This window comes from Cupressus sempervirens, chromosome 9 (assembly GCF_028749045.1).
Source record: "Cupressus sempervirens isolate cs-2001-9-10 chromosome 9, ASM2874904v1, whole genome shotgun sequence".
In the NCBI taxonomy this organism is placed as follows: Eukaryota; Viridiplantae; Streptophyta; class Pinopsida; order Cupressales; family Cupressaceae; genus Cupressus; species Cupressus sempervirens.
The window spans coordinates 172,686,949-172,708,914 of record NC_143126.1 but is presented as its reverse complement, the minus strand read 5'-3'; positions in this window follow the sequence as shown (position 1 = coordinate 172,708,914).

The following is a 21,966-nucleotide window of genomic DNA, read 5'->3' as shown; positions in this document are numbered from 1 at the left end:
AAACAACACATTATACATTTGGCTCAATCATAATCTCATGAATAAAATCCATAAAATAATGACACATTTAGGAAAGAATAACTACACTCCAAATGCTAGCACTAAAAGCATAATTTTATAGCATAATAATGGTGGCCGTTGTTACATTTTACAATGGGGTATTTATAAGAAATCATCTCCTAAATTTTTTTTGAGAGTGAGAGATATTTTCATGCAATAAAATACTTTTAAAACAATAAAACAAACTAAATATATACAAACTAATAATCTAACTAGTGCTTAGAGGGACTCCATCCATATTTTATTCATTAATTGGATGCATGAGCCCTTTACATAGAAAAAAAAAGAGAAGAAACAAGAGAGAAAGTAGGAGGAAGCCATCAGTCGAAGTGGAAGTGCATGGAGGTGCCAAAAATTGAAGCTAGCCCTTCACTAGGCATGTGTCAGAGTTAACTTACCATCAAAATGGGCTCTCAATGGATGGAAAGTGTTATTTTTGAAATTGGTAGTCAATTGTTGGCACACCTTAGAATTGTGGAGTTGTGGAGCTATGGACCTATGGAGCTACATGAAAATGTGAACCTGCAAACTTGTGGAGCTCGAATGGGTTAAAATCTCAAAATCTTACTAAGTGTTAAAATTGAAATTCTGGCATTTGGGCTTTGTTCATCTTCATCCTAAAGGTATGTTTGGATGTTTTCCCTTGAATTTCTCTATCATCTAAGTAATTTTAGCAACATATAGAAGATCTAAAACCTCATAAATATCCTTGACCTTTTGTTTTTAGTTATCCACCTCAATTCGAGTCTCTACAAAATCTTTGAGTTTGGTGTCCAACTCTAACAATGCTTCCTTTGTCTTGAAGGCTTGTTTGATGTCTTCTTCACTAGATGCTTCCTCTAAAGTCTTCTTGATATTATCCACTACTACCTCAACTAGAAATAGCTTCTCTCATTCTTCATCTTCAAAGATGTCCTAGCATGCATCACTATACAACTTTTCTACTTCCAAAATTTTCTCTCAAGCTTGGTCCTTGAGCCTATGTATCTCATCATGCAATGTTTTGATCATTTTATTGCCATCTGCAATTTTCTCTATCCAATCATCTATCATGTCTAACTCTTCTTTGGTATATACATCAATTACAATGTGGTACCTGTACACTTTCATGGCTTCTAGAGTTTGAAAATCTTTGCTCCATGCCCATACCTCATCCATGATACTAAAGTCCTACATCAAAATTGCCATGACCTTATCAACATTTTCTTGTGTACCATGCAACAACTTCAAACTTCTTGTGATTATAGTAAAACCTTTATCCTCAAGGCTATCTCTTCAATCCTGATAAGATTTCAAAAATGGATTGAGCCATACACCTTCCCCTTCTCAAAGAATGGTATTCAAAGTCTCCTTAGGGCATTCTAGATCAAGAGGACCAATAACTTCGGTTAGATATTGCTTTAGGATCTCAACTTGGCTTCTAAATATTCTAATTTTAATCTCATCATGTTCCATGTGGCTAACAACCTCTTTGACTCTGATAGTCATCATTTGTCGAGATTTATCATATGTAGGCTTTCACAACATAATATCTTTCACTTCATAGTCCTCAAGACTAACAACTTTTGCATCTGTACCTTTAGGAGGGTGAACCACTTGTGCAAATAAGTCCTAGTTCTATGTAGTAGTGATGAACACAAATGGTGTTGCACCATGCAATGGAGACTCAGGCTTGTTCAAGATCTCTGAAATATCACAAATGTCATCCTTTGAAGCATGGAAATGATGCTTGGCACTTCTCATTATTTCTTTCTGAAACCATCTTGGGATATGTCTCTCTACAACCTTGGCTATAGATGATGAAGGGATGTGCTCAACTACCTCCTTCCTTTCATCACTCTTGCTCAGAGTCTCCTACTATGAGGACTCTTCTTTTATAGTCTCAGTCTCTATAGATCCTATAGTTTGATCCTCAACTTCTTGAGAAGGTTATTATACACATTCTACTATATGTGCCTATTTTGATGGCTCATTAATAACCCTTGGTTTTGGTTGCTCTTATAATGATGGTTCCTTTTAAACATGTTCCTCTTCTGAACATGGAGGTTGAGGAGTTATTGAATCCTTATCTACCATTATGACCTATGATGGAGATGGAGGAGTGATATGAGGACCTTGTGTTTTTAGTGGCATATGCATCCAATCTTGCTATTGAAGTTCACCTATAGGGGTGTCTCTAATCTTATTACCAACTAACTTCATACCCATAGGTATGAAATCAAAATATGGGATGGAGAAAAAATCTTCACCTTTCTCCCTTTGCTCATTCACCCATCATTGCACTCCATCTTCCAAACAAGAGAGTTCTACATGTTCTATTTAGGTGGGTGGCAAGGTATTCATGGCACTCTTCCTTCTCTCCAATTCTGTGGCTTTTGCCGACCAATTTCTCCTTTGTAGAGGAACTTGTTTCTCCTCCTCATATGATTCCATTTCCTCCTCTAGAATGGTCTCAGGAATAGATGGATTAGGCACTAATATTTTTTAGACTCTTTGCCTCTTGTTCATTCTAAGCTTGATCCTCTTTTGTTTCTACGAAACAATAGGTAAAGTAGGCTCTAAATGCACCAGAGAAATGGAGGTCTCTAGAATTTCTCCCTCTTCTCATTAACTTGAAGACATAGGAGGCAATGTAAATACAACCTTGATATGAGAAGCTCCACCATCTTGAGGCTCTTACAGACTCAATTCTTATTGTTGGGAGGAGACCTCCTCTTCAACATGCCCCATCTAAATATTCTTAGGAGAGGATCTCTTTTTCTTTCCCTTCATCTTCAAAGGGTGGTAGTATCCCACTAGATGATCAAGTTGGTAGACTATCTCTAGCCTAACAAGAGACTAGAGTGTAAAGATAGGAACTGGGACTTTCCTTCCCTTACCCCTTTTCTAGCCAAGCATGTGCATAGAAGATTATAGTATCATGAAATGGATCAAGAGGAAAGGGTTTCTTAATCCAACTCTTTGTCATTCAAATGACATGTCTCACTTGATGATTAATATCATCTCCTTCCTCTCTATCAACTTCTACATCTAGAATGGGTCTCTCACCAACTTTATATGTATTGAATAGGGGATCTAGTAGTTCCTTGGAGTCCTATAGCCTTATCACATCAGGGATGGTCAAATGGAGGCCCTTTTCTACTAGATACAAAGTCATCCTACAATAGTCTCTGATGCAAACATCATAGCCATTTGTGGCATTCATGCAATGATCTTGAATGTCATCCTCATGATAGAACTCCTTTCCTGCCAGGTTTTCCACTTTACCAACATTATCGAAGAATGGCTGAGGAGAGTTATACTCTTCAAGAGGGTAGTTCTCCCTTTCCCACTTGAAAGTCAAGATATCCTACTTTCTCTTCACCTGATATGCTCTTACTACAAAAGGCCAATCCCAACAAGGTCTCCATTATCTTTTGATCCTCTAATAAGTTGACTCAATTTGTCTAGATATTTCCATTAGGACCAACTTGTCACTTGGGTATCTTGAGAGTTTCTTCAGATTGATAGATGCACCACCTCCCCAAATGTATGGAAATGTCCTGAATTGGATGAAATATGAACCAAGAGCTATGATCTATGCCTTGGCTTTCTCGAACAATCTCTTCCCATAGTCCACCTTGATGAATCAAATGATGGCAAAGATGAAGGCATAATTTAAAAACCTATACTCTTTTCTCTATGGTGAGAGTTTCTTCACCAACTAAGGATAAACTATATATGGCCATGCATTAGGTTCCTACATATTGCCCTTCTTGTACAACCTAAGATAGTTGGTTGCCCTCACTGCAAGTAGGTACACCACATAAGAAGTCATATGGAACTTCTTCTTGTCCTTTACCATCCTTAGCTACTCACAAAAGTTTTCACTAAGTGTAGTGGCCCAATCGAGTGGCATCTTTGCATGTCTGATGGACTCAATGAAGTTGACCATGAAAGGAGCGAGATAACCTATTACAGGTAAGCCCATGACTTTCCTTAGGAGAATAATATAGTATCTAAAGTCATGCTTCATGTATCCCCAGGTCATATCCACTTTGCTAATTGTCTTTCCATGACGTGGCCTCTTAATGAAGTACAAGGAATGTATGATGTCGATGGCCTCTTGGTGATGATCTTTATACCATCTTTCAGCTACTTCATAGGAGGGTTAGATGAATTGATCAGCTCTAGGAAGATGAAAGACCCTCTCAATGTTGTCAAGTCACAAATCTAAGACCATTTCTCTGGTGACACTCTTAACTACTCTCTCATTAGGAACAAAATACCGAGATAGGGTCATGATCAACTAAGCTGACTACATCACCACATGATGTGATGCTACATTCACTAATTTGAATTGGATCAATGTGGACACCAAGGTTGACCTTTGTGTCAGATTGTTGCATACTCTCAAGAATTCTCCTAAGTCTGTGTGTTTGAGGTCAGTATCTTTGATCTTAATGTACTCATCATGTTATCTTGATTTTGGGGTCACACCTTGAAATTTGTTAACAATTGGTTTCACTACTGATCCAAATGTGGATGCCATCTAACTGTGTTACCTAAGGATCGTGAGAAAAAGAAAACATGATCAATCATTAGATAGTGAGAACAACATAAGTGAGGAAAAAAAATGTCCCCCTTGAGGACTTATTCATTTTTTATTTTTGGTTTGAATTTTTTTTTTCAATTTCTTTAAAATTTTTAAAATTTTTAATTTTCTTATTTTAAAGTTTTATAATTAAAAAGAAAAAAACCATTACACCTTTTGCAATAAAATAAAATTTAAAGGTGCGGGTGTTGCACAAGTGCAATTGTCAATGCACGGCTCTAAGCACCATCATGTGGGTGCTACCACTAATGCCGCTAGGGCATAGGCATGAGCACTGCATCAGCATCCTGAAGGGCACTATGTGGGCACCACACCTACCACCATATGGGCACCGTGCTTAGCACCACAAGGGCGCAAGCATATGTTCCATGCCTAGCCATATAGGCACCATGCTTTGTGCTACATTGTGAGTTGTGCAGGCACTGTGTGTACACAGAAAAAGAGTGTTGCACATGAGCACACCATTGGCATGTAGCACACATGCATGCCAATGAGGGTGCACAGTGTAAGAGAGAGGGTGGAGAGAGGGCTTACCTCTCCCAACTCAAACACTTCAACAAAAATGAAGGAGGAGGCCCTCGCATGTGCTGCACCTCAATGCACATGCGCAAGAGGTCGAGAGATGATTTTTTTCATCTTTCTTTCTTTTATTTTCTTTTCTTCTTTTTCTTTTTATGTTTATTGATTTTTTTAATGATTTTTTGAATTTTTTGATGCAATTTATAGACTGATTTTCTATTTTTTGACTCTCAAACTTGGAGATTAGGAGTCCAAAAAAAGTAGGGGGTCCCCATTCCTAGATAGGAATGGGGTGTGTGTTGTGAATACAACAATAAATAGCACCAAAAAAAGGAAAAAATGACCAAGGCATTTCTTCATTAGTAAAAATTCCTCGAATGTGTGTCAAACACCAACCAGACCTCAAACATCTTGACCATTTTTCAGATGACTCTTCAATCAAAATCTCAGCACTTGAAATGTTCAAGCTTAGTGTGTGCATTGTGTATTCATTCCCTTTGACATGTCAGGATGTAGTCAATCAAATTTTTCTGACAACTTGAGACAATCTTCCACTCCTCCTAGCTCATTCATTTGGAATCTCCATAAAGGCTTTATCAATCAATTGCTTGACCAGATGAGAGAATTAGTTCGAGGGCTCTTGGTGGGATGCCACGTTCTTTTAATTTTTGTCTTTTTGAATAATTGATCCATATTGTTCAAAATGTTACTTTTGATGGAACAATACTTTGAATAGAAGATATTTTGTTTTGACAGCACATCTTTTTCCATTTTAGGTCTTGGGAATCCTTCAAACTTAACACTGTATTATTTCCTTTTCTTTTTTCTCCTTTTTCTTTCTTTTCTATATCCTAACTATGGTTAGACTATGTAGTCAGAACATCGGTGTCATTTCTCAGATTTGATCTCTTGTAAACATCCCTTGCATCCCTCTTTTAGAACTATTAGGAAAACTCTCATGCCAAATCAATGATCTTAGTAACCTCTCAAGAAGACCCTTCCTGTTTGAACTTAGTTAAAATTTGGATTGTCTCTCACCATTTTTGACTTCAAATAAACAAGACCTAAAACAATCAAATCTTTAAATTTACAAAGTGTTGAGAACTTGGTGGTCTAAGCCTTTGATTTCCAAATTGAGAGTTCCCTATTTCCACAAGAAATATCCACTACTTGGTTGGTATAAGACAAATAGTCATCTAAATGTTTTGACAAATAAATACCTCTTCTTGAAATCAAGACCAAGAAGTGGTTAGCAAAATCTTAAGAGAAAATCTCAAGTACACTTTACCCCCTAGGACTGATGCAACTTTGAAAGGAAACACATGACTAAAAGAAAACACTCAACATGAAAGAAAACACACTTGCAAAAATAAACACACTTACAAGAATGAAAATCTAAGCTAAAAGCAGAAATGAAATCTAACTAATTTTTTTTCTTTTTTTTTAAGGCCTCAAAATAATGCTTCAAAAACTAACCATTTACAGGAAAGGGAAGAAATTCCCCATGTAAGGAATTGAGCCTAAAAGTGTTTTCTCCCAAGATCTCTGCAATTTGATAAGAACCCATCCACAAGCATTGAAACTTGGTATGACTACTTGGCTTTTGTTTTACCTTATCCCATAGTAGAACAAGGTCACAAATCCTAAATGATTTGATTGTGGCCCTCTTGTCGAACCATCTTTTTAGAACTACTTGATGTTTAGCCATGTGCTCTAATGCAGCTATTCATTTCTTGTCCATTTCTAGGAGATTCATCAATCTAATTTGAACTTTGTTAGCATCTTTAGCATACCCACTCATGAATTTCAAAAACAAAAATTCTGAGATTGAGTGGGAACACTGGTTCTTATTCGGAAACAAGAAAATATGAAGAAGTCCCCAAGGAATTTTTGACTCTCACTTGATCTATCCATAGGGCATATTTTAGTTGTGTATCAAAATCCCTGGGATTCTCCTTCAAGAATCATTTTATTACTATGATCAAGTTCTTGTTTGTAGATTCTACTACCCCATTTCCTTGTGGGTAGTAATTTGAAGAGATCTTGATAATGACCTTGTTTTCAAATGCCCGTTTGGTCAAGAATGTAGATGCAAAAGAAAAATTATCACAAACAAGGGTGAATGGCATTCCAAATTTGGTAACAATGCATTCTTCCAAAAAGTTAGTCACAACCTTAACGATGCAATTTATGAATGTGTGTGCCTCTATCCATCATGTACAATAATTCATAGATATAAGGATAAATTCATGTCCAATTGATGATGGTGGATTGACTAGACCTATGAAATATAATCCCCAATTTGTGAAGGGGCACACCTTGTACACTTGTTGTAATGGCATCATTGGGTGCCTCTCTTTGTTAGCACTAATTTGGCATAGATGACAAGAACTCACATGGTCAAAAGTATCCTTGAATATTGATGGCCAAAAATAACTTGATCTCAGAATCATGTGAGTTGTTGCTTCTACTGAACCATCTCCTATACCATACTTTTCATGGAAATGTTCCAAGACATCCTTAGCTTCTTCACATCCTAAGCATTTCAGATAGATCCCTTCGTAGTTCCTTTTATACAACTTGTTATCAAGTAACATGTAAGACTCGCATTTCATCTTAAGTCCCCTATGTTGTGAACTATTCATCCATTTGGGGCACTAGTTTTGTAAGAGATAATAAAAAATGTCTTGGTACCACACATCTATCACCACACCTTGGTTGATATCAACTTGTGATATAACCATCTTCCTTTGATCATCTTCATATGTTTCATCATCAAACTTGAAATCTTTTCCATTTCCATCTTGGTTATTAGCTATCATTTTTGACAACCCTTAACCTCTAACTAATCTCATAGATTGAATTCTTGAAGTATGGTCATCCACTTTCCTCTCCCTTCACCAAGTTCATTCTGCATCAAAAGTGTTTTTACTGCTAGATTAGGTACAATTGCATACACCTTACTTCTAAGTATGTAGTGATGGAACTTCTCTACTACCTTGATCAATGCAAAAGATTGTTTATCAAGGTTTGAATATTACAACTCTACATTCTTCAAAGGAAAACTCATAAAAGAAATTGGTCACTCATATTTCTTCTCTCTTTTTTTGTGTTAGGATCCCTGCACAAGAGTGTTTAGAAGCAAAGGAATAGATCTTGAATGGCAACTTGTAATTTGGACTCACCAAAATTGGGGCCATGGAAATGGAAACCTTAATATCTTTGAATGATTTCCTTATCTCTGGTACCCATTCTGTCTTAGCCCCCTTTTTCAGTAAATCATTGAGGGGATGAACTATCTCTACAAATCCACTTACGAATTTGTGCAAAAAGTCTATCTTTCCAAAGAAAGATTTCAATTCCTTCCTACTGTGTGGAGGTCCTAACATCAAAATAGACTCAACTATATCTAGATCAATGGAGATTTTGGCTTTAGAAATGACATGTCCCAAGAGCTTTCCTTTAGTAACACTGAATGAACATTTCTTTGGATTGAGGGATATGCTATATTTATGACATCTATTGAATACTTGCCTTAGATCAGAAATATGGGTATTTTGATCTTTTGAAAAGATAGTCAAGTCATATATGTAGATGAATATACACCTATTTATCAATCCTTTGAAAGCTTCATCCATTACCAATTGAAATGTAGCTCCTGCATTAATCAATCTGAAAGGCATCCTTCTATAAGAAAAAGTTCCCTAGTTGGTTGTGAAAGTCGTCTTTAGCCTATCTTCTTCATCAACCATCACCTGATTATATCCCAAGTAACCATCAAAAATTGAAATCATTTTTGAACCATTAACAATTTGTAATACTTCATCTAGTAAGGGTAGAGGATAGTTATCCTTCTGAGATGCTAGATTCAAGTTATGAAAATCAACACAAAGATGAATTTGTCTTGTCTTCTTCTGTGCGGGAACCAAATTGGCCACCCATGTGGAATTGTGGATAGGAAATATGATCTTAGCATCCAACAACTTTTTAACTTCTTTCATGATCAATGGTTCATTGAGAGGATTTACCAGTCTTTGTCTTTGTTAGAATGGCTTTGCATCAGGTTCCAGTGCGATGTCATGTGTGATAATCATAGGATCGTAAGTCTTCAACTCTTCATAGCTCTTGGTAATGACATCCGTATACTCAGTGAGTAATTTGACAATGTCCTCCTTTTCCTATTTATACCATTTTTGGTTCTTTGTCAGTACCCAAATTGTATGAATCACATTCTTTGATTCCCTTTTCTTGAGTTTCCCTTCTATTGAGTGCAGATTCATCATGATAAAAGATGTGTTCAAGTTTGACCATTCCTTTTGTAATAGTGTTAGTTTTTAAATTCAGAATCCCATCTTCATCTTCAAGTCCATCATCTTTGGGTCTATCATCTTGTGTATCATCAATTTCCTATCCCTCAAAATGATGACTACACATGATAAACTCAAGTATATGTTGATCATATTGAAAGATCTAAACATTTGTGATATTATTAGGGATGGATGGAACAGTGACCAATTCTACTGAAAATATTTTCAACTTTATCCTTTCAACTAGTTGAAATGTACTTGTTGAGATGGCAAGAGCATCTGCTACCATGTTCTTTCTCCTTGGAAAGGATTTGATTTTTAAGGCCTCAAAGTCATCCAATATGTCCCATACCCTTTTCCTATAAGTGAGTAATCTTTTTTCATTGTAAGAATACATAGATTTTACTTGTTGTATGACCAATTAGGAATCCCCTTTGATTTTGAGAGCTGTCACTCCTTTTTTGAGTGCAAAGAGGAGTCCTCAAATTAATGCCTCATATTCTACACCATTGTTGATACATCTAAATTGCAATCAATATGAAGCATAGAAAGATCTACCTTTTGGGTTTATTAATTTGATACCCACACTAGCTCCCATCTTGCACCTAGAACCATCAAAATAGAGTGTCCAAATTGCATTTTCCTTGGGTTTTCTAACTTTATGCTTATTCTTCCTTAACTTCTCTTTCACTTGAGCCTTGAATGGTTGTTTCTTAGGAACCCATTGTAACTTTCCTTGTGTAGGGCTTGATGAGTCCCCTTCATAACCTATAGATAGAGGAAGTGTGTGTTTTTCTTGTTTATCATAAATTTCCCCTATCACCTCTTTGATTTCCTCAACTTTACATTTAGGATGAATGACTATTGAAGTGCATCCTTTAAATTTCACATATCATCTTCTTCTTTGAACTTTAATCATCCTTGGAGGAGGAGACAAAAAACCTCCATCATTTGAAGAGGTATCATTGTATGATACATTTAGGTCTTCACTTTCTTCTTCAATCTTTTCAACAAGGTTGGATGAATTTAGTAAATATTGATTTTCTATGAGTTCATTTGTTGAGGTCTTTATATCCTTGTTTTCCATCATGTGAGTCAATACCTTTGCAACTGCTTCTTGACATGATGAACATTCAAATTTAGAGTGTCTAACTTTGTGTAATCAACATAATCCCAAAGGAGGAGGATGTTGGGGTCAGCTTCTTCTGCTAAACATTGTAAATTAGTCACCATACTTTCTATGAACTATGTCATGGTTTCACTTTTGGGTACCATCACCTTAGGTTCTTCATTTTGATCTTGAGGTGTATTTTTTGGAACCATATTCAATACCATCACTTTGTACAAACCCAAACTGAATTGTAAGAATGTTATCCCATTCGGGGCATTGTAATCTATAATAATTTTTTTCAATTTGGGCTTAGCATCTATCTTGATTTGATTGTTCAATCCTTTTCATGGCAACCACAATTGAGTGAAGCCCATAGAGAACCATTCTCTAAGACAATTTGTCCATTCTCTACTCAAAAGTAATCCATATTTCTCTAGGATATCAACCACATCTATATCAGTAATATCCTAGATCCAAGGGTCAACTGTTAATTGTATCTACACATCTTTCAATACTCCAATGACTTTTACCTCTATTTAACAATTGTATCACCACTCAGTTAGATGGTTAAAGACTAACTCCTAGTCTTTGGGCTATTGATAATGGAATTACATTACATGAAGCTCCCAAATCAATGAGGAAATTTTGAAGATTCTTCCCATATATCCTTATGCTCAGAAAAAAATGGGGGTACCTCAACTTTGTCTTTGAACATAGTGGGCATTGCTTTTGCAACATTTACTTGTTGCAACACTATCTTTTGAGGGGCAAAATTTGTATTGTGGAAAACCTTTGTATTATCCAATGTCTTCATGAGTGCTTCTCTTTGTTGTAGAAAATTCTACAACATGTTGAACATGGACATAATGGCTTTAGTTTTCTTCAAATCTTTTACTGCATTATAGTTTTCAGTAGACCAAGCAGGGTTCTTTAGTATTGTTGGTATGTTCACTTCATTCGGATACTGTTGTCCTACTTGGGCTAACCTCACTAGTGGCAGATTATTATTTCTCTTGGATCAGGTGGAGTTGGTTGCAAACTAGAAAGAATTTCATCTATCAAGGGATCCTTTCTATTTTGAGATTGTATGTATTTTGATTATCATTTCGAAAGGAAAACATCTCATCATGTTGAAGTTCAAGTTCTTGACTAAATGGGAATGAGAATTCCTCATTTTCTTGTTGTTCCACTTGTGTATTATGCATAGAATCATAAGATTCCAATAGCATTGCATTGAATTGAATAGGAGAAGGATTGTCATTTAGTTGTGAGTTTTGATTCACCTCCTGATTACCATTTTAGTATGAACCATCATTGTTAGGCACATTCTGGCTATCATCATATTGATTGATATAAGCATAATGAATTTTGTTGTTGTTATCAATAGGAATGCTTCCATTATTTGATCAAGTATTCCATTGTTAGTTTTTTCATTGGAAGCCATTGTTGCAATCTGAAGGATTGAATTTTTTCCCTCTTCCATTGTTTCCTGCATTATTGATATTGTTGAAGTTCCAATTGTAATTTTGACCAAAATTGTTGTTGTAGGGGCCATCATTATTTCTTTGGAAGTTATTATTTTATCCTTGTGACAATCTAAGACATGTCAGCTCATTATTCATTTGTGACATGGTCTTCTTCATTTGACCAACTTTCGAAAGAAGATTGTTAACTGCTTCCATAAAAATTGTTGCTTTCTTTTCAAAGAAAGCTATTTTTGGGGGCTCATATCCTAGATATGTTATTGCTTGAGTTTTTGGTATGGGTGCTTGTTGTAATGGAACTAGGTTCATAGGTATGAATTGGCTGGACACAGTGGGTGCTCCCATGGGGTATGTTGGCATTGCAAGGACTATTTGTGCTAGAAGCATCATTCCTCCTCTGTTAGGATTCGCTTACTTTGTGAATGTAATTGCTTCTATAAAGACTTTGTCCAAAGTCTCAATGTTTTCTGTAGGAAGTCTTCTCAAAAATATTGTAGGAAGAGGGTCCACAGCATTAAAATAAATCTGAATGACAGCTTTAAGTGGTATGGTGTGTGGTGTTTCCAACTTGTGGTAGGCCATATGAAAGTAGTGGTTGAAGCATGAAACTATCTTAGCCAGGTCCCTTTTTATTGATATGAATTGTTGATGTATCACAGTTGGATTGATGAATATTTTGAATTGTTCTAAAAATAATTATTTGAATGTATCCCAATCTCTGATGCATTCAGGTGGCAAATTGGTGTACCAATTGAAGGAAATTTCCCCTAGAGATTAGGGAAATAGACAAAGAACCACATCCTCATTAGCCACTTTCTTTCAATTGCAAATTTCTTTGAAAGCTTTGATATGATCATCAACAATTCATGTTTCACCATAGATGAATCTTGGGAAAATCTTCTCAAGATTCTTTGGGAGGAAATGGTGAGTCTACAGTGTTTGCGAAAAAGGCCATGGGAGGATTTGGTAGACCTAATGGTGGTTGTTAGAGAGTAGCTATTGGAGTATTTGGTTGTTCACTGCATGGTTGGAGTGGAGGTGGAGTTGAAGAAGATGATTAAAGTTTGAAAGGGAGTGGTTGAACTCGAGATGTTCCCTTGTAACTACATGGTTTATGAAAATGGATAAGCTCGAGAAATTCTTGTATACTTGGGGTAAACCTTAATGCTCACTGAAATGGGGATTTTGGATCAATATCCTCTAGCTTGCATCAAGTTTTGGAGAAAAGTGCACCTTTGCAAAAGTACACTTTCTCACAATTTTTGATTTTGCACACCATAGAGTTTTTTAGACCTGTGGACTTGTGCATCTGTAGACCTGTGTACCTATAGAGCTACAGACCTATGGAGCTGTGTACTTGAATTTTTGAAAATTTCAGAAGTATTTTTTGAACTTGTACGAAATGTAATTTATTGTAAGGGTGCCAAAATTTTAAAACTTTGTCAAATTTTCTTCATTTTTGGGAGTATGTTCTTTGGTTTGTGGCCCTCCTCCTAGTACCAGTTCTGTTGGGCATTCATTTTGCACAAGGTCAATGATAGGAATCTATTTCATAATTCCTCTCTTGAAAAGAAAATCTTTTTAAGGATCCACTCCAAGGTTCAATATTTGTCTTGCAATGTACCAAAATCCACTTAGTATAAGGAGGCCTTTGGTAGTTCTAAAAAACTCTTTTATCTTAGAATCGAAGTAAATCTATTCACTGTCTCAAAATATCACACCAAAAAAGAACAATATTTTTATATTTTATATTTTTCAATGAATGCAACTCTAACAATGTAGCTACTATGAGGTCCTATTCTAACAAAGGGTTAGTAAAAAAAATAATAAAACTAAAATGACTTGAAATTGAAATTCCTAAATGGATATAAGCTACAAAACACAACATGCTACGAGTTAAACCTTCAAAGAAATTGGTAGGAAACCAATGAAAATAGGAGCAGTACTTCCTAGAATCCACTGATGCAATTGTTACTGAGCATCTATAACAAATCAAATGATGTTTCACTCTTCATCAAATACAAGGCTACAGAAAGTGCACTCATGTGAGACAAAATGCTATGTAGACACAATCGGGTGATCTCTTCTCAAGCTAATTACATTAATGGAATTCATATATCTATAGCAAACACCAGAACTAAAAGATTGCACAACCAAAAAAAATTGCAATAAAAATTTGGCTCAATCACAATCTCATTAATAAAATCTACAAAAGAAATGACACATTTAGGCAAGAATAACTACACTCCAAATCCTAGCACCAAAAGCATAATTTTACTGCATAATAATGGCAGCCCTTGTTACATTTTACAATGGGGTATTTATAAGAAATCATCTTTGCAATTTCTATTGAGAGTGAGAAATATCTTCATGCAATAAAATGCTTTTAAAACATTAAAAAAAACTAAATATATAGAAACTAACAATCTAACTAGTGCTTAGAGGGACTCCATCCATATTTTATTCATTAATTGGATGCATGAGCCCTTTACATAGCAAAAATAAAGAAGAAACAAGAGATAAAGTAGGAGGAATGGGGTATTTATAAGAAATCATCTCTAGAATTTTTGTTGAGGGTGAGAAATATCTTCATGCAATAAAATTCTTTTAAAACATTAAAACAAACTAAATATATAGAAACTAACAATCTAACTAGTGCTTAGAGGGACTCCATACATATTTTATTCATTAATTGGATGCATGAGCCCTTTACATAGAAAAAAAAAAGAAGAAACAAGAGATAAAGTAGGAGGAAGCCATCAGTCAAAGTGGAAGTGCATGGAGGTGCCAAAAATTGAAGCTAGCCCTTCACTAGGTGTGTGTTAGAGTTAAGTTGCCATCAAAATGTGCTCTTGATGCATAGAAAGTGCTATTTTTGGAACTGGAAGTCAACTATTGGTGCACCTCTAAATTTTAGAGCTATAGACCTATGGAGCTACATGAAAATGAAAATTTGCAGACCTATGGACCTACGGAGCTATGGAGCTCAAATGGGTTAAAGTCTCAAAATCTTACTAAGTGTTAAAATTGAAATTCTGGCATCTGGGTTTTGTTCATCTTCATCCTAAAGCTTTGTTTGGATGTTTTCCCTTGAATTTATCTATCATCTAAGTAATTTTAATAGCATCTAAAAGATCTAAAGACTCATACTTATCCTTGACCTTCTATCTATAGTTATCCACCTCCATTCAAGTCTCTACAAAATCTCTAAGTTTGGTATCCATCTCTAATAGTACTTCCTTTATCCTAAAGGTTTGTCTAATGTCTTCATCATTGGATACTTCCTCTAAATTCTTCTTGAAATTCTCCACTACTACATAAATTCTCCATAGCTTCTCTCATTCTTCATCTTCAAAGATCTCTAAGCATGCATCACTATGCAACTTTTCTGCTTTCAAAATTCACTCTCAGGCTTGGTCCTTGAGCCTATGTATCTCATCATGCAATGTTTACATCACTTTATTCCCATATTAAATTTTCTCTATATAATCATCTATCATGTCTAACTCTTCTCTGGTATATGAATCAATTAGAATGTCATTCCTCTGCCCTTTTATGGCTTGTAGAGTTTGAAAATCTTTGCTCCATGCCTGTAACTCATCCATGATATTGAAATCTTGCCTCAAAATTGCCATGATCTTATCAAAATTTTCTTTCATATCATGTAACAACTTCAAACTTCCTATGATTATAGTGACACATTTATCCTCAATGATGTCTCACCAATCCTAGCAAGCTTTCAAAAATGGATTGAGTTGTACACCTTCCCCTTCTCTAAAAATGGTATTCAAAGTCTCCTCAGGGAATTTAGGATCAAGAGAACCAATAACATTGGCTAGATATCCATTTAGGATCTCACTTTTATTTTCAAGTATTTTGATTTCAATTTGATCTTGTTCCATGTCGTTGAGAACCTATTTGACTCCCATAGTCATAATATATTGAGATGTATCCCATGTAGGCTTTCCCAATATAATATCTTTCATTTCATAGTCCTTAAGACTAATAGCTTCTACGTCTATACCTTTACGAGGGTAAGCCAATTGTGTAAATAAGTCTTGGTTCTCTGTAGTAGTGATGAATGCAAAAGGCATTTCATCATGTAATGGAGACTTATGCTTGTTCAAGATCTCTGCAATATCACAAATGTCATCCTCTGAAGCACAAAACTAATGCTTGCTACTTCTCATTATTTCTTTCCAAAACCATCTTGGGATATGTCTCTCTAAAACCTTGGCTCTAGATGATGAAGGGATGTGCTCAACTACCTCCTTCCCTTTATCACTCTTGCTCAGATCTCCTACTATGAAGACTCTTCCTCTCTACTCTCGATCTCTATAGATCCTGTAGTTTGATTCTCAACTTCCTAAGAAGGTTGTTGTACACATTGTACAATCTATGTCTCTTTTGATGGCTCATTAGTAAACCTTGGTTCTAGTTGGTTTTGTAATGATGGTTCCTTTTGAACATGTTCCTCTTCTGAACTCAAAGGTGGAGGAGTTACTGAACCCTTATCTACCACCATGACCTGTGGTGGAGATGGAGGAGTGAGATGAGGTCCTTATGTTTTTGGTGGCATCTACATCCAATCTTGCTATTTAGGTTCACCTATAGGGGTGTCTCTAATCTTATCCCCAACTAACTCTATACCCACAAGCACGAAATCAAAATCTAGGATGGAGAAAAAATCATCACTTTGCTCCCTTTTCTCATTCACCCATCACTACACTTCATCTTCCAAAGAAGAGAGTTCAACAGGTTCCATTTGGGTGGGTGGTGGGGTATTCGTGGCACTCTTCCTCTCTCCAAATTTGTGGCTTTTTCCAATCAAGTTTTCTTTTGTAGAGGCACTTGTTCCTCCTCATCTAATTCCATTTCTTCCTCATCTGATTCTTCCTCTGGAATGATCTTAGGAATAGATAGCTTAGCCACTAATCTTTTAGGGACTCTTTGCCTCTTGTTCATTCTAACCTTGATCCTCTCTTTTTTCTACAAAACAATAGCAAAAGCTGGCTCTTTGTACATTAGAGGAATGGAGGTCTCTAGAATTTCTCCCTATTCTCATTGACTTGACAAAATAGGAGGCAATGGAAATTCAACCTAGATATGAGAAACTCCACCATCCTGAGGCTTTGGCGGACTTGATTCCTATTGCTGGAAGGAGACCTGTTCTTTAACATGCTCTATCTGAATCCTCATAGGAGAGGCTCTCTTCCTCTTTCCCTTCCTCTCTGAAGGGTGGTAATATCCTACTAGACAATCAAGCTAGTAGACTATCTTTAACCTAAGAGGAGACTAGAGTGCAAAGATAGGAACTATGACTTTCCTTCCCTTACCCCTTTTTGAGCAAGCAGGTGCATGGAAGATTACAGTATCAGGAACTAGATCAAGAGGAAAGGGTTTCTTAATCCAACTCTTTGTCATTCGAATGACATGTATCACTCGATGATTGTTATCATCTCCTTCCTCTCTATCAAATTTTGCATTTAGAATGGGTCTCTCACCAACTTTATATGTATTGAATAGGGGACTTGGTAGTTCCTTGGAGTCTTGTAGCCTTATCTCATCAAGGATGGTCAAATTGAGAGCCTTTTTTGCTAGATACAAAGTCATCCTACAATAGTCTCTGATGTAAACATTGTAGTCATTTGTGGCAATCATCCAATGATATTCAATGGCATCCTCATGATAGAACTCCTTTCCTGCCAGGTTTTCCACTTTACCAACATTGTCAAAGAATGGCCGAGGTGAGTTATACTCTTCAAGAGGGTAGTTCTCCCATTCCCACTCAAAAGTTAGGATATCTTACTTTCTCTTTATTTGATATGCTCCTACTACAAAAGGTCAATCCCAACAAGGTCTCCATGGTCTTTTGATTTTCTCATAGGCTGACTCAATTTGCCAAGATATTTCAATTATTACCAACTTGTCACTTGGGTACCTTGGGAGTTTCTCCAGATTGATAGATGGACCACCTACCTAAATGTATGTAAATATCCTAAAATAGATGAAATATTCTCTTAGAGCTATGATTTGTGCCTTGGCTTCCTCAAACAATCTCTTCCCATAGTCTCCCTTAATGAATTGAATAATGGTAAAGATGAAGGCATCATTTACAATCCTGTACTCTTTGCTCTGTGGTGAGATTTTTTTCTTCACCAACTAAGCATAAACTATATATGGTCATCCATTAGGTTCCTACATACTGGTAAAAGCATAGATCTGTGTCACCATTTGTGATACCAAAACCTGTTTTGGTCAAATCTCACTTCTCTATCAAAACTCATTTTTTTTCAAAAACTAAAAATACCCTTTTATAGATCTCAGGTTCAATATCATCATTATATAAATTTTTGAGTGTTTTGATTAGATATAATATGTTATAATCTCAAAGTATTATAAGTCAATATTTCAACATTTCAGAAGATGCTCCCTCAAAAAAGGAAAAAAAATAGTAAATCATATCAAAAAAATTAGAAAATTATATTTATCTCTAGAGGAGAGAATCCTCTTCATGAATATGTATTTTTTTTCAAGAAGGTATAGATTTGATAGGAAAGTTTTGATGGGAGGAAAAAAATGTTGGATTCTGATAAGGTCGAACTTGAGTACTTATAACAAAGAAAATATACATCAAAAAATTTATTTCTTTTTTTGTGCACTAGCTATACATATCATCTATAAGATATTTTAAAATTAGAACAAAAAAAGATGATTTGTATATACTTGTTTGACGGGAACTACACCCTATATTTTTTACAATTAAAAAAGGGACTTCAAAATAAAATAAAATGAAAAAATTCCTACTCAAAAAAATTATAAAAATTGTAGGCATAAAATTCATCCAATTCTACACATTTCATCAGTTTACATCATCTTCATATTTTAAACACAAATACCATTTTTTTTGTCACTAATGTTGAACTGTCACATTCTGATATCATGCTTCTTTATAAAAGGTGACACAGGTTTGTGCTTTTACCCATACTACCCTTCTTATACACTCCAAGATAGTTTTTTGCCCTTGCTACAAGTAGGTACACAACATAAGAAGTCATATAGAACTTTTTCTTGTCCTTTACCATCCTTAGCTACTCACACAATTTTTCACTAAGTGTAGCGGCCCAATCGAGTAGCATCATCACATGTCTCATGGTCTCAATAATGTTGACCATGAAAGGAGTGAGATAACCTACTATAGGTAAGCCCATGACTTTGCTTAGGAGAATAATAGAGTATCCAACATTGTCGTTCATGTATCTCTAAGTCATATCCACTTTGTTGATTGTCATTCCCCAAGGTGGCTTCTCAATGAAGTACAAGGAATGTATGATGTTGATGGCCTCTTGGAGATGATCTTTATACCATCTTTTAGCTACTTCATAGGAGTGTCAAATGAACTAATCTGCTCTAGGAAGATGGAAGACCCTCTCAATGTTGTCAGGTCACAAATCTAAGACCACTTCTGTGATGATGCTCTTAACTACCCTTTGATCAGGAACAAAATGCCGAGATAGGGTCATGATCAACTTAGCTGACTATACTGACACATAATGTGATGATGCATTCACTAATCTAGATCAGATCAATGTGGACACTAAGGTTGACCTTTGTGTTAGCTTGTTGCATACTCTCAAGAATTCTCCCAAGTCTGTGTCTCTGAGATTAGTATCTTTTATCTTAGCATAGTCATCATGTAATCTTTATTTTGGGGTCACACCTTGAAATTTGTAAACAATTGGTTTGGTTGCTAATTCGCTAATTGTGTTACTTGTGCATCACTAGAAAAAGAAAACATGATTAGTCATTGGATTGTGAGAAAAACATAAGGGAGGAAAAAAAATGTCCCCCTTGAGGACTTATTCATTTTTTATTTTTGGTTTGAAATTTTTAAAAAAAATATATAGTTAAAAAATAAAATTCTATATTAGTTTTTTTTATTTTAAATTTTTATAATTAAAAGAAAAAAGAAAAAGATGAAAGGCGTAGGTGTTACATAGGTGCAAGCACTGATGCATGACCATGGGTTCCACCGTATGGGCACTACTACTGGCATCGCTAGGGTATAGGTGCAAGTGTTACACTTGCATCCTAAAGGGCACTATTACCTATTTTTGCCCCTTGCCAAAATTTGAATTCAAATACTTGACCCACCCTATGGCCACTTCCCATCTTTAATATTATTTTAATGCTTGGGAAATTAAAAAAATAAAATGATTAAACCTTATGATGTTTCTTTTTCTTCAATTTATTTTAGGCTGGCCTACAACATTCTATGCTAGCAGATCTTGCATAGATCTAAGGATGTCACTATCTTGCTATGAAAAGATGCAAGTGTTTTGCCCTTAGTGACATAGTGACTACTGCTAAGTTGAAAGGTAGTGTTGTCAAATGGATGTGCAATTTTATTGTTATGTCAAAAGCATTAATGAATTTTACCCTAGAACTAAGCATAGTCACTGGAGGTCGCTATGTCGCTATCAGAAAATTTATTTTTCTCACCGTTAGCGACATAGCACCTTGACATAAAGTAATCTTGTGGCAACCTTTTTGGAAGATGGATCCCAAACAAAGCTCTATCAGATATTAGTTATAAATTTTTGGCACATGATGGCATCTAGTGGGATAAACATATACATCGAGAAAAGTGACAGCACCGGAGGTCACTATATCACTATCAAAAAACTTGTTCTTCTCATTGTTAGTGACATAGTGCCTAGCCAAGAAATAAACATGCAGTGGGACCAAAGAAGGTGGTAATATGGAAACATTTTTTCTTAAATATGAATTTATCTACCAGGAGTGCAAGGTTTTCTCATGTCATCAATAACTAGACCCACACCCACATGCATAGAACCTATCAATGATTCTGAACATCAAATCGATCTCAAATCTACGATCGTCATTATTTCACTATGGTGAGTCGCACAAAGGTTACAAATAGTGACATAGGGATAAGGGGCCCACCATATTTCTCTTCAGTAATGCATCAAATGTCTTCCACACAATCAATCCATAATCAACAGTCCTCACTATCTCACTATAGAAAGTTGCAAGATTTTTAGTCTATGCGACATAGCGAGTATGGAACCTATCACTTCTTTAGGGTACTTTGTGTAATTTCTTTACCTTTGATTTGGTCTTAAATTAGTGATTGTCACTATCTCACTATGGCAAGGTGCTCACTTTTTATGTATAGTGAGATAGCAATTCAACGACATGTGTCCTTGTTAGTCTAGGGAGATAACGCTACAATTGGCATTAATAGTTAGAGGCTAGCAGTTGGGAGATTGCCACAATCAAGGTTCCAAGGATGTGGTGCAGTTAGTTATAAAGATGTGGTCAAACATAGGAAGACCTTGTGGGTGGAAAAATGAAATAAAATAATTGGTCCACGTGGTCCATCTTGGTCGCTCTAGTTCAATTGACTTGCTAACTTTTCTTATTCACAAGCTAGAAATAGAGGGGATCAAGTTTTTTTGCATGATTTGATCCTCATAATCAATTCCAACCACTCTCAAATGAATGATAAACCCAATAAATAATAGAAGAGCACTTTGCCATCCCAGTTTATCCATCTGCTTGGTCAGAATGGTTTAATGGTGCCATTTCTATCAAGACCTTGTTTCAACAAAATATCTGGTTTCATTGTCTTTGAATATATACCTAGATCATATTTTCTTTAGATCATTATCAAGACTTCATGGTAGTGGTTGTAGGGTAGCTTTAGTTAGAAAATATCTTAGTTATGTCTGAGCTATAAAGGAATTTTTTTTAGATTTTGTACTAGTCAACTCTTCTTTGACTTCTATAATATTGCTCTGCAATTTCACTGTAAATTCCCTTTATCTTTGAACTCTATGACATTCTACCTTTTTTCCTTCAGCCATT